The sequence below is a fragment of the Pipra filicauda genome, unplaced genomic scaffold (genome assembly GCF_003945595.2).
Source record: "Pipra filicauda isolate LSUMZ 115617 unplaced genomic scaffold, ASM394559v2 scaffold974_size42830_pilon, whole genome shotgun sequence".
In the NCBI taxonomy this organism is placed as follows: domain Eukaryota; kingdom Metazoa; phylum Chordata; class Aves; order Passeriformes; family Pipridae; genus Pipra; species Pipra filicauda.
The window spans coordinates 15,490-27,218 of NW_024105169.1; the positions used below are offsets into that span (position 1 = coordinate 15,490).

General features: G+C 49.5%; 2 long non-coding RNA genes across 2 annotated transcripts; both read left to right on the plus strand.

The window, feature by feature from the left end:
* Window positions 1–291: 291 nt before the first annotated feature.
* LOC120322492 lies at window positions 292–1,557 on the plus strand. The gene is made up of 3 exons (XR_005562248.1): window positions 292–313; window positions 691–831; window positions 1,232–1,557. It is a non-coding gene; the product is annotated as an uncharacterized LOC120322492 (long non-coding RNA).
* Window positions 1,558–4,545: 2,988 nt separating this feature from the next.
* LOC113984664 lies at window positions 4,546–10,816 on the plus strand. The gene is made up of 3 exons (XR_005562249.1): window positions 4,546–4,653; window positions 6,170–6,322; window positions 6,464–10,816. It is a non-coding gene; the product is annotated as an uncharacterized LOC113984664 (long non-coding RNA).
* The last annotated feature ends 913 nt before the right edge of the window (window positions 10,817–11,729 follow it).

Sequence of the window (11,729 nt, forward strand, 5' to 3'; positions counted from 1 at the left end):
AGAGTTCCCATCCGTGTTTGTGTCTCAGCCTGTGTTATGATTCAGGGCTGTAGCTGTTGTTGTCACTGAGGAGTCAAACTCTGCTTTAAATCATGAGACACTGGCCTAATGGCCAAGTGTCAAGAAAAAAGTGGGAATGATACCTGAGTGTTGAGATGTAACAAGAGGTAATCCTTTTTGCAGTGGGATGTAGCCTGGAAACTGCACAGAGCTGAGCCAAGGGATTTAAAGGGACTAACCAAGGAAGGTGAAGAAAGAAGGAAGAAGGGAAGTGAGGCAGCAGCCCAGCAGCACCAAGTTCCTGTGTCAGCAGGTGAGTTGTCTTAAGGTTCCTAAGGCAGGCACTGAGGACTTTGAGGGCTCCAGACGGAGCAGACCTGCGAAGACCCTCAGTGAAGCCCCTTGGAAACCTTCTAAGGGTAGGTGTGTATGGTAATGAGTGTTGGAAAATGTCCTGAGTAGGGATTAGGAATGCAGAGAAGGAAAATGAACCCTCCTGTAATGCTGCCATATCAGCTGCAGTGGAGATAGCTCTGTGTGCCCTTTGGGAGCTGATTGCCAGGACACCTGGTGGGCTGGAATGATTCAAGAGCATAGGAATAAAAGATTGCCTGGCTTCTAAACCTCTCCAGCTGAGTCTCAGAGGTTCTTTTAAGAAATTTTAGGTAACACCTGAACTTTTGTGTGTAGTTCTGAGTTCCGTTGGAAAGAGATTGTCCAGGGAAGAGGAATCTTGCTCAGTGCAAGAAGTTGCCCTTCCTATCTGAGCTGATGCCCTTGGCAGGAGAAGTGCTCAGCAAGGAGGCTCTTTGCTCCCAGGCAGGAAGAAAGGTCAGTGCCCTTCCTCCCCAAGGCCCAGCCCAGCAGGGCTGGCAGGAGCTGCTGGTGTGGCTGCTCTTTGGGTTCTCAGCTGTGGCTGTGGGGTGGTGACCTCGTGTTCCTCCCCGTGCTCCAGGGCAGCCAAAAGCCCCAGCCCAGCCCCTGGGCCTTTCTGGGAGCCTGAGCTATTGTAGTACTGGGGATGGGGGTTTGGGTTTTTGTTTCCCTAAAAGTAGAACCATTGGGGGGGATCCCTTATCTCACAGTTGTTGTTTTGATATCTTAATTAATTACAACTTGAGAAGAAAACCTTGTGTAACCTAGCAACTGACTTGCACTGGTTCCACTGAAAGTGCCAAGGAGTTGTAGTGTCCACTGGATTGTTTGTATTGAAGCAGTTTGGTGTTTACAGAGGGATAATAACTCCTGTCAGCAGCAAGGTCCTGACTGAAGTGGCAGCTGCAGTTGTTCCTGTGGTGTGGGCCAGTGGAATTCCAAGAAAATGGACAAGGACAGAACCTGTAAGAATTACCCCTAAGCCAGAGTCTCTCCTGGTAAGGCAAACCAAGTATCCTTTAAAATTAGGAAGCCAAGCTGGATTGGTTCTAGTAAGAGCTGAATTTGCTGCTGATGGTTTGATAGTAGAATGTGAATGCAAGGAGCTGTAAAGAAAGGAAATGGGCAAGATGATTGATTGCTGGGAGCAGGGGCTGGCAGACAGTGGCACTGGCTGTTTGGTTGTGGTTGGGAATGAGCAGCTTGACCTGCCCAGGGTTGTCTGTGCTGGGGGTGGGTTTGGGTCCTGTGTGGCCACAGGTCTGTGCAGCAGCTGGAGCCTGGGCAGGTTTGGGGGCTGTGGTGTGCCAGGCTGCTGAGTGTGTTGTCCCTGTTTCCTTGGAGTGTCCCAGTGTCCCTGCTTGGCTGTTTGTTGCCCTGCAGGCAGAAGAGCCCAGGCCTGAGATGGCTGAGTGTTGGTGTGACCCAGAGTGGGTGTCCCTGCCCTGGGGACAGTCCCCAGAGCTGCCTTTGGCATCCCCTGCTGAAGGGTGGGAGCTGCCCAGAGCCAGCAGCATTCAGCTGGAGGATCCAGGAGGATGCAGCTGTGTTTTCCTGGGAGGTAAGAGGTGGGGGTGCAGGAGCTGGCAGGAGTGTTTTGCAGGCAGAGGGAGGGCAGGAGCAGGAGACTTGCAGGTGCCAGCAGCTGTGTCAGTGCTGGATGGAGTCGGGGCTGGGAAAGGGCCCTGAGTGTCAGGGCAGGGGAGAGCCCCGGGTGGCCCTGGGAGCCCTGGGGCTGTGAACAAGTGCAGTGGGCAAAGGAATGGGCACTGGAGAGCTGGGCAAACAGCTGGAGGAGTTGCAAGGAGAAGCAGGAGACTGGGATCCAGGAGCAGCAGCAGCTCCCTGTGTGTGTGTGTAGAACCAGGTGTACTGCAGCCCCGAGTGAGGTGGGAAATGAACCTCAGGAGGCTGGGAACGAGTCCCACAAACTGGTTAAAGTGGGATGGACTCTTCCCAAGTGCCTGAAAAGCTTTTCTTCAGTGTTGCTTTATCAATTGAAAACTGGAGTGATTGTTGAGGTGTTGGCAGTTGTTTTCCTGTGTTTTTGGTGAGGTGTTGACTCAGTACCTTTCTTGGAGCTGCTGCTGGATGAAGAGGTGCCCCCAATTCACCTGTAAGGTCCTGGTTTTCTTCCCTGCTTCTCCCAGCTTGTCCAGGAGATGGAATTCCAGTGCTACAGTCTAGATGGGTCGTGGTGCTCCCAAAAGGAGCCTTTGTGCCTTCAGGACAAGTTTTGGTACCACTGGAGCTACTGGGAGAAGCATAAGGTTGGCAGTGAGAGGCCTTGAATGATGTTGCTGTGGCACAGAAGAAATGAGCAGTGATGGTACAATTGACTATTTTCTCTTGAATATAATGGTAAGAGCTCCAGGAATGCAAGGTGTGTGTTCCAGTCCCCAGCATTTGGTTTGCACATGTCCTGCTCAGACCCAGGTCCAACTTCCTCAGTCCTTAACACAAGAGAAGGAGAATTAAGGGCTGGCAGTGTTAAGGTGACTGGTGTGACAGGGGTTAAACTGGGAAAACATTGGGGAATTCCTCAGTTTGTCTCTTTGCCAAACTCACCCAAACCTGTGCTAGGAAGAGATTGAGTGGAAAAGTTGAGGCAGAAATGAAATTAAAAACTGGGGATGTTGAAACTGTAATTGCTGGAACTAAATGTGTCAAAGCAGCAGCTCTTGTTGTGCAGGGAATAACTCCTGTCAGCAGCAAGGTCCCGACTGAAGTGGCAGCTGCAGTTGTTCCTGTGGTGTGGGCCAGTGGAGTTCCAGGAGAGTGGAAGAGGGCAGAACCTGTAGGTATTACCCCTGATGTGGGATCTATATGGGTAAGGCAAAGCCAGTATCCTTTAAAATCAGAATGCCAGCTTGGATTGGTTGCAGTAACAGCTCAATTGGCTCATCCTGGTTTGCTTGTAGGACGTGAATGCGAGAACCTGCCAAGAAAAGCAATGGCCAAGATGATTGATGAGTGCAGGACCTGAGAGAACCACCTTGAATGACAACCTTAAGTTTAAAAGATGGCTGTTGCTTTTGAAGGAGAAAATCTGGAAGGGGGAAAGGAAGAAGAGAAGCCACCTGACTCCTCCCTGAGCCCCAGACAGCCCCTGAACTGCCTTCCTGGGAATAGTAGGACAGGGTGGACTCTGGATTGCTCCCTCTGGATGTGTGGTAAGACTTTTATACCAGCTTTTAAGAAGAGCCTGTAAGCATTTGCTGCCTTGGCTAGATGGTGCAAGGGCAGCCTTTAAGCAGCTAAAGCATTCCCTGAGGAGAGCTCTGGGTCTGCCAGATCTCTCAGAACTGTTGGAAGCATCTTTGCTGGGGAGGGCAAACAAAGGACAAGGTGTGCAGTGACCCCCCAACAAGGGACTTTGAGTTAATGGCATCCCTGCAAGTGAACTTTGTGGGCTGTTCCCCCTGTAGGGCAGGTGATAGTCCCAGCTAGAGTGATGGGAAAAATGGTTAAAAGAGAGCCCCAAAAGCTGGAAATCCTCCTGGAGGCTCTTGGCCAACAGAGTTTCCTGAGTTGCCCCTGCAAGAAGGATAGTGACAGCTTTTGAGTGCTAGTAGATGCTTTTAATAGATAGCCTTGAGTGTGTCCTTGTTGCACCAGTAGGCCTTGTCAAAGTCCCCATATTCCAGGAGATATACCTATTGAAGTTGAAAATGATCTCCATAATCCTTTGTTGGCTTGAGGCTCTCCCCTGAGGAGCTCCAGGAACTCCTGGTGCCGCCTGGGCCGATGGATTGGACGCCCCAGCCCCTCCGTTCCTGCCCAGCCCCTGGGTCCGTGTCGAGTGGTGGCACTGCCAGCCCCTGCAGGTGAAGTGGGAAGGGCCTTTCCAGGTCTTGTGGGTCACATCTATAGCAGCCAAAGTTGCAGAAAAAGGACCTGGGGTCTCTTCTTCTTTAGTTAAAAAAGCTCCTTTTGATTGGTGAGCAGAACAAAGTGGATCCTTCAGAGTTCCCATCCGTGTTTGTGTCTCAGCCTGTGTTATGATTCAGGGCTGTAGCTGTTGTTGTCACTGAGGAGTCAAACTCTGCTTTAAATCATGAGACACTGGCCTAATGGCCAAGTGTCAGGAAAAAAGTGGGAATGATACCTGAGTGTTGAGATGTAACAAGAGGTAATCCTTTTTGCAGTGGGATGTAGCCTGGAAACTGCACAGAGCTGAGCCAAGGGATTTAAAGAGACCAACCAAGGGAGGTGAAGAAAGAAGGAAGAAGGGAAGTGAGGCAGTAGACAAGCACCACTAAGTTACACTGGAAACAGGTGAGTTCTCTTGAAATTCCTAAGGCAGGCACTGAGGACTTTGAGGGCTCCAGACAGAGCAGACCTGCGAAGGGCCTCGGTGAAGCCCCTTGGAAACCTTCTAAGGGTAGGTGTGTATGGTAGTGAGTGTTGGAAAATGTCCTGAATGTGGAACAGGAATGCAGGGAAGGAAAATGAACCCTCCTGTAATGCTGCCATATCAGCTGCAGTGGAGATAGCTCTGTGTGCCCTTTGGGAGCTGATTGCCAGGACACCTGGTGGGCTGGAATGATTCAAGAGCATAGGAATAAAAGATTGCCTGGCTTCTAAACCTCACCAATTGAGTCTTAGAAGTTTCTTTGAAGAGCTGTTTTCAGTCAGCAGAATTGGCCCTGCAGGAGGGACTCTGTGCCTGCTCTCCCGTGGCTCCAAGGGATCTCTGGCCCTTCATGCCGGCACCGAGATTTTCTCGGGAAGGGCCTCAGATCCCCGGACCAGTCTGGGACACAGGCAAGATCCCCCTGCATTTATAAATGAGGCCTTCTTGTGGCTTCCTACCCGTACACGTTGGTGGGTTCCAAAGAAGGGCTCTTGAAATGCCTTTTGGGCTGTCCATTGAAGCCTTGGGACCAAATTGGGCCCCCCTGGAGGGACAGTGCTGTTGGTGCCCCCCGGGTTGGGGCACCCCGAGGACTCCAGCGCGCACCGAAAGGATTATTCGGGGAGATCCTCGGGGTGCCCGGCCCTGGGGAGTTCAAAGCAAGGTCCCTGCACTGGATTCAGGCATTGCTGAGAGTATCCCAGGTGTAGCTGTCCATGCTAGACATGGAGCTCTCTACTGGACTGTAATTGGGTTCTAAAAGTGGTGCTCCAAGTGCAAAGGAAGTGTGGGATTGGGATTAAGAATCGAGCAGTGATGGTCCAATTGGCTGTTTTCTCTTGAATGTAATGGTAAGAGCTGCAGGAGTGCAAGGTGTGTGTTCCAGTCCCCAGCATTTGGTTTGCACATGTCCTGGTCAGACACAGGTCCAACTTCCTCAGTCCTTAACCCAATAGAGGGAGAATTAAGGGCTGGCAGTGTTAAGGTGTGTAGGGAATTGGCTATAGAACACGGTTTGCCTAGGCCGTGAGAAAATCTGAGATAGCAGAGCTACAGTGTCTTTGTGCCTGCTAGTTGGCTGGTAAACAGGTCGTTGTGATTAGCAAAACAAAAAGCAACTGAAAGCCACCTGTGTCAACAAAGGAAGGGAGTGAGAGACAGAATTAACATCTAAGTGTCAACAAAGGAAGGGATTAAGAGGTGAGATCAACATTTAAGCAGAACCAATAATGAGCTTAATCTTTGCAATATGTATGAGCTAATTATAAAGCATATATTAAGCTGTTAACAATGATCAATAAACGAAGCTTGCTGATTCTCATATTGAGGGTCCCTTTCTTCCCTCGTCACGACAAATGGCGCCGAACAAGGGACTAAGTTGAATCTGCGGTCCCCGGAACCTGAACAGGGGGTAAGTTAAATCTGCATCCCCCGAAGCCACGGTCTAACGCAGTAGCCGGTCGGTCTTGGAGCAGCACAAGAGGCGAAAGAGCTGGACTCCGCGCCCCAGGCGACCTTACAGGAGGGTCCTGGCCGACAGCACCGCCGATGTCTTGTAAAGGGCTGCAACAGCGCGCTGAAGATTTATAGGTATGGAAAGACAAGCGGTGCTTTTATTACTCCAGTGCTTTTTAGAAAAGCGGGGACTTAAGGGTATAGATTTGAAAAAAGAATTACCAGGATTGCTTACGACGGGGGTTGCTAAAAGTTGTTTTGTGGACCCTAATACAGTTTTTGATGAAAGAGAGTGGAGACGTTATGAGGTTAAGTTGTGGGAGGTTGCCGCGCAGACGGAGCTCGGTGTAACATGAGAGAAGTGGAGAAGCTGCCAGGCCAGCCAGACAAGACGCCTGGACAGGTGAGCCACCGAGAACAAGAGGGATCTAATGTTGCATCTATATGGAAGTCTATCCTGCTTAAAAAAGGGAGAAAAATTAGAGGAACTGGCTTTGCGGCAGATGCTGCTTTCATGTAAGGGCCAGGGATATGAAGCGAACACTGTAACTGCCTTTACTATCTCTACTTGGGAAGAACTTAGTGATAAGCTCTTTACTGCTGCCTATAAGGGAGAAAAAGTTGCTGCTTCCCTCCTTACAACTTGGCGATTGTTATCTGGAACAGTAAAAGACATTAAAGCACAGTCTGAGGACATTAGAATGCTACTAGATACCATCATACGGAGAAATCGTGTAAAAAGGGAGTCGAGCGGAGTTGAAGGGAGCCGGAGCGGGACCAGAGATCACGGAGCGGGGCCGGGGACAACCGAGCGGCCCCGCCAACATGAACGCGGTGCCAGCATCTCGGCAGTGCATATCCAGGACGATCGGAGACGACGGCTGCAGTGTGAAAGTACTGCTGATAGAGCAGGGATGAACTTTACGAACACTGTGACTGAGTTGCACCTTAAGACATTTCCAGCTTTTCATCTGAACTGTGCTGCGGGCCTGCGCTGCACATTTGTGGCTGTGTTCACGGCGCTGGGTGCTTACGCCGCCGTGCTGAGTGAATACGGGGCGGCGCCGGGCAGCGGGGCAGTGGCGGTGGTCGCGCCGCCTGCGTGGCCCCGGCTCGGAGCGCTCCCGGCTGACACCGAGCCGGGGGACGGTGGAATCGCTCGGAGCGGTGCTTGGCCCCGGCTCGGAGCGGTGCGCCCGTGTGGGTGCACGCCGGCGGCCCCGAGCGCGGCGGGCGGCGGGGGGGCTCTGTTTTCCCCGCACTGCTGACAGCCATGGTCCCGGGGGGTGTGCGTTCCCCTTCCCTTCTTTGCAGCGAGTGTTTTCTCCCTGGTGCCGCTCCTCTTCCGAGAGCGGCGAGTTAATGGCGGTAGCAAAAGCTTCAGAGGGTGCAGCTAGGGGAGGGGGAAAGCTGTTTCTCTTTTTCCCCGTTACACCAATCACCCCTTCTCTGAAACGTGCCTGTTTGCAGCTGTTCTCTCCCTCTCCTACGTTTTTGTCTCTTTTTAAGCAGACCCTGTGATTAAGTTAAGTTCCTTCTGCTGATCTCTCTAGGTGAGCCCAGCCCCTCCTCCCCCTCCTTCGTCCTTCGGCAATGAGGAGCGTGGGGGAGGCAAAGACGGTAAAACACGGAAAAAAGGCAAAAGAGAAAAAACAACTTAAAATTAACAATATCCCAACTTATAAATCAAATAAGATTGCATTGTTTTTACAGCAATAGGTGTTAAACATGCAGTGTGCTCATGGCATTCTCAAACGTTTTCTTCAAAACAGGGAGACTGACGAAAAATCCTTTGAAGTAAGATTAGAAATAACAGAACATCCGTGCTTAGCTTTTTGCATATTACAGAAGGTTATTAAGAACTTCCTATAGTTTGCCATTTCGCATCTCTTACATGAAATTTGGCTGTTTCCCCCTGGGGCAGGGTGCAGGTAGAAGATTTGGAGACGGAACGATGAGACAGAAGGGGATGTAGTCCTGCCCCCTGCAAAAGTAGTTTTATTGCCTTTATGATAAAATATCGTTGCTCTATGAGAAGAGTTGAAGATTTCCAAGATAATATTCTGTTCTTTCTTGCTGTATTTGTCTTTTACATGGAGAGTTATGCAGAATTTGCAGATTGCTGATGGCAGCTATGCCATAAATTTCCTTTGAATTATGAAACTGATAAGAAGTGCACAGCCAATGACTACTTGAAAATGTGTGTGTGATTGAGGAGAATGTCTGAGGTGGCCACCTGAATGTTGTGTGAAAGAAAAAAGCTACATGAATGTGTGACTGTGTAAACTTAAAAATACTTTCTGCGGGTGTCAAGATTTTAGAGATGTGTAACACGATTCTGTTGAACCATAGTGAATCCTTATTCTGGATGGTATATGAATTCTTCAATTTCCTATCATGAGTAGTGAGGTTTTAGTTATCTCAAGACTAGCCCTGTCCAGCTAGCTGTTTGATCTGAACTGAGGTTAAATAAGAGGTTCTTACATAAATTTGGTGTTCTATTACAGCCTTGTTTCAGAAATTTATGCAAGTTAAGTCTCAGGTAGAGTTTTTCTACTGCTGTTGTTCCTTAGCTGTGCGAGCTGTGCAGGAGACCACTAGTTTTAGAGCGAGTAAAAACCATAAGCCAGCAAACATTAGTACAGACTGCAAGGTTGGCAGAGCCCGAGGCAGGGTGCGCCACTGTGCATCCAGGTGCCCGGGAACCATTCTCACAATTCGTGGAAAAGCTGCAAGACGCTGTAGAGAAACAAGTTTTGTGACAGTTACAGAAGTTGCTAGTTACATAACTAGCTAGAGATAATGCAGGCTTGTGCCGGGGTGAGGTCCTTAAACCATGAAATAATTGCATTTGCATCTGCTATGGCAGTAGTGAGGGTCATTTTGAGCTTTTCTGTGTTTTCCAAGATTTAAATCGGGAGTTGTCGATGTTGCTGCCTTGTTTGTTCAGCTCGTTGCAGGGGAGCCTTTAGGCTGTCAAGGCCATCCTGCGTGCTTTCTCAGAGACATCTGCAGTGTTGTGGATAGTGTGTCTTCAGGCCTCCTGGCTGGAGGGCAGAGCGGACCAGTTATGCCAAGTCTTAATTTTCAAGCGTTGTTTGTACTCTAAAGAACTCCTTTGCAGAGGATTGTTTCAGCAAGTTTCCTATGCTTCGATCCAGTGCAGCTTCATAGTTTTTCACCTCTTTTACAGTTTTGGGAAAAACACGCTGTGCTTGGCCAAAAGCCTCCTTTAAGCTGATGGTCTTGTGGTCCCTGTGGGAGCTGGGGGCGGAGCGCAGTGTGCAGGTGCGGACCTTGTCCTTCTCACAGTAGCATTCCAGCAGTTTGCCGTGCTGGGGGATTTCCTCTCAGCCAAAACCTGGGCACCACAGAGCCCCACCAGGACGTAGTTTTTTCTGAGTGTTCTTTGTGCTATGCTTACTCAGGTGGGCTTGGCACAGGGAGACCTTGCAAGTCAGGCAAGTCTTCATGGCTGGACGGGGGCCTGTGGGGAAAAGGCAGAGTGGGCACTGGGAAGGGCCCTGCTGGCGTATTTCTGTTCCTTCTGTATGCACTCCTTGCAGAAGCTGTGACCGCACCCCAGGGACATAGGGTTCCTGTAAATGTCCAGACACATGAGGCATGTCAGTTCGTCCTTCAGCCTGGCCTCAGCACCCACCTCGGCCATGTTGCCTGAGCCTCGTGACAGGGCTGAGAGCAAGGAGGAGGGCACTGGTGAGGAACTGAGAGCGCAGCATACAGAAGCCTTCAGATGTCAATTTAGCTGAATTCATTCTATTGCTCGCTCAGTTGTTGTCTCTTGTCCAGATTGTCGTCGTGCTTGTACTGTCTATTTTAGTACTAACCCTCGAGGTCTTACTCTGGCAAAAGATCCCCAGGAGTTAAGTTTAATGAGATCACTGTCTGTACGTAACACAAGTGATAATGAGACTCAAACCTGTTTTATGTTAAGATTATTTCAATCTAGATTAAGTGTTTATCAAAGCCACGACTTGTCCAGCTGGCACAAACTACCTAACCTGTACACAAAAGAATTGTAGAGCCTGGGTGAAACAGTAGAACACACAAAGAAAGTAACAGTAACAACTAGTCTTACAGACTCGTAGCTTCAATCTATTTTTGGTTCTATGTCTGAATGGGTTTTAAGTTTTGTTAAAGAAAAGCCTACGATGGTTGTTGACAATTGTTATAATTTTAGTAATAGTTCATATTGATTTTTCTTGTATTGTTAAACGTGTAAGTGCTATAACAGAGAAAACATTGTTGGCCCAGAATAAACAAACGGGGGTATTTGTAGGGAATTGGCTATAGAACAGGGCTGGCCTAGGCCATGGGAACATCTGAGATAGGGGGGTTACAATGCACTTGTACCGGGTTAGCTGGCTGGTAAACAGGACACTGTGATTAGCAAAACAAAAAGCAACTGAAAGCCACTTGTGTCAACAAAGGAAGGGAGTGAGAGACAGAATTAACATCTAAGTGTCAACAAAGAAAGAGACTGAGAGATGAGATCAACATTTAAGCAGAACCAATAATGAGCTTAGCTTTTGCAATATGTATGAACTAATTATAAAGCATATATTAAGCTGTTAGCAATGATCAATAAACAAAGCTTGCTGATTCTCATATTGAGTGTCACTTTCTTCCCTCGTTACGACAGATCCTTCAGAGTTCCCATCCGTGTTTGTGTCTCAGCCTGTGTTATGATTCAGGGCTGTAGCTGTTGTTGTCACTGAGGAGTCAAACTCTGCTTTAAATAATGAGACACTGGCCTAGTGGCCAAGTGTCAAGAAAAAAGTGGGAATGATACCTGAGTGTTGAGATGTAACAAGAGGTAATCCTTTTTGCAGTGGGATGTAGCCTGGAAACTGCACAGAGCTGAGCCAAGGGATTTAAAGGGACCAACCAAGGGAGGTGAAGAAAGAAGGAAGAAGGGAAGTGAGACAGTAGACAAGCACCACTAAGTTACACTGGAAACAGGTGAGTTATCTTGAGGTTCCTAAGGCAGGCACTGAGGACTTTGAGGGCTCCAGACAGAGCAGACCTGCGAAGGGCCTCGGTGAAGCCCCTTGGAAACCTTCTAAGGGTAGGTGTGTATGGTAGTGAGTGTTGGAAAATGCCCTGACCGTGGAACAGGAATGCAGGGAAGGAAAATGAAGCCTCCTGTAATGCTGACCCCTCCCATCAGCTGCAGTGGAGATACCTGTGTGTGCCCTTTGGGAGCTGATTGCCAGGACACCTGGTGGGCTGGGATCATGGCAGGGTGTTGTAAGCAAGGAATGCCTGGCTTCTAAACCTCACCAGCTGAATCTTAGAGGCTTCTTGGAAGAGCTGAGTTCAGGCAGCAGAATTGGCCCTGCAGGAGGGACTCTGTGCCTGCTCTCCCGTGGCTCCAAGGGATCTCTGGTCCTTCACGCCGGCACCGAGATTTTCTCGGGAAGGGCCTCAGATCCCCGGACCAGTCTGGGACACAGGCAAGATCCCCCTGCATTTTGGGACCAAATTGGGCCCCCCTGGAGGGACAGTGCTGTTGGTGCCC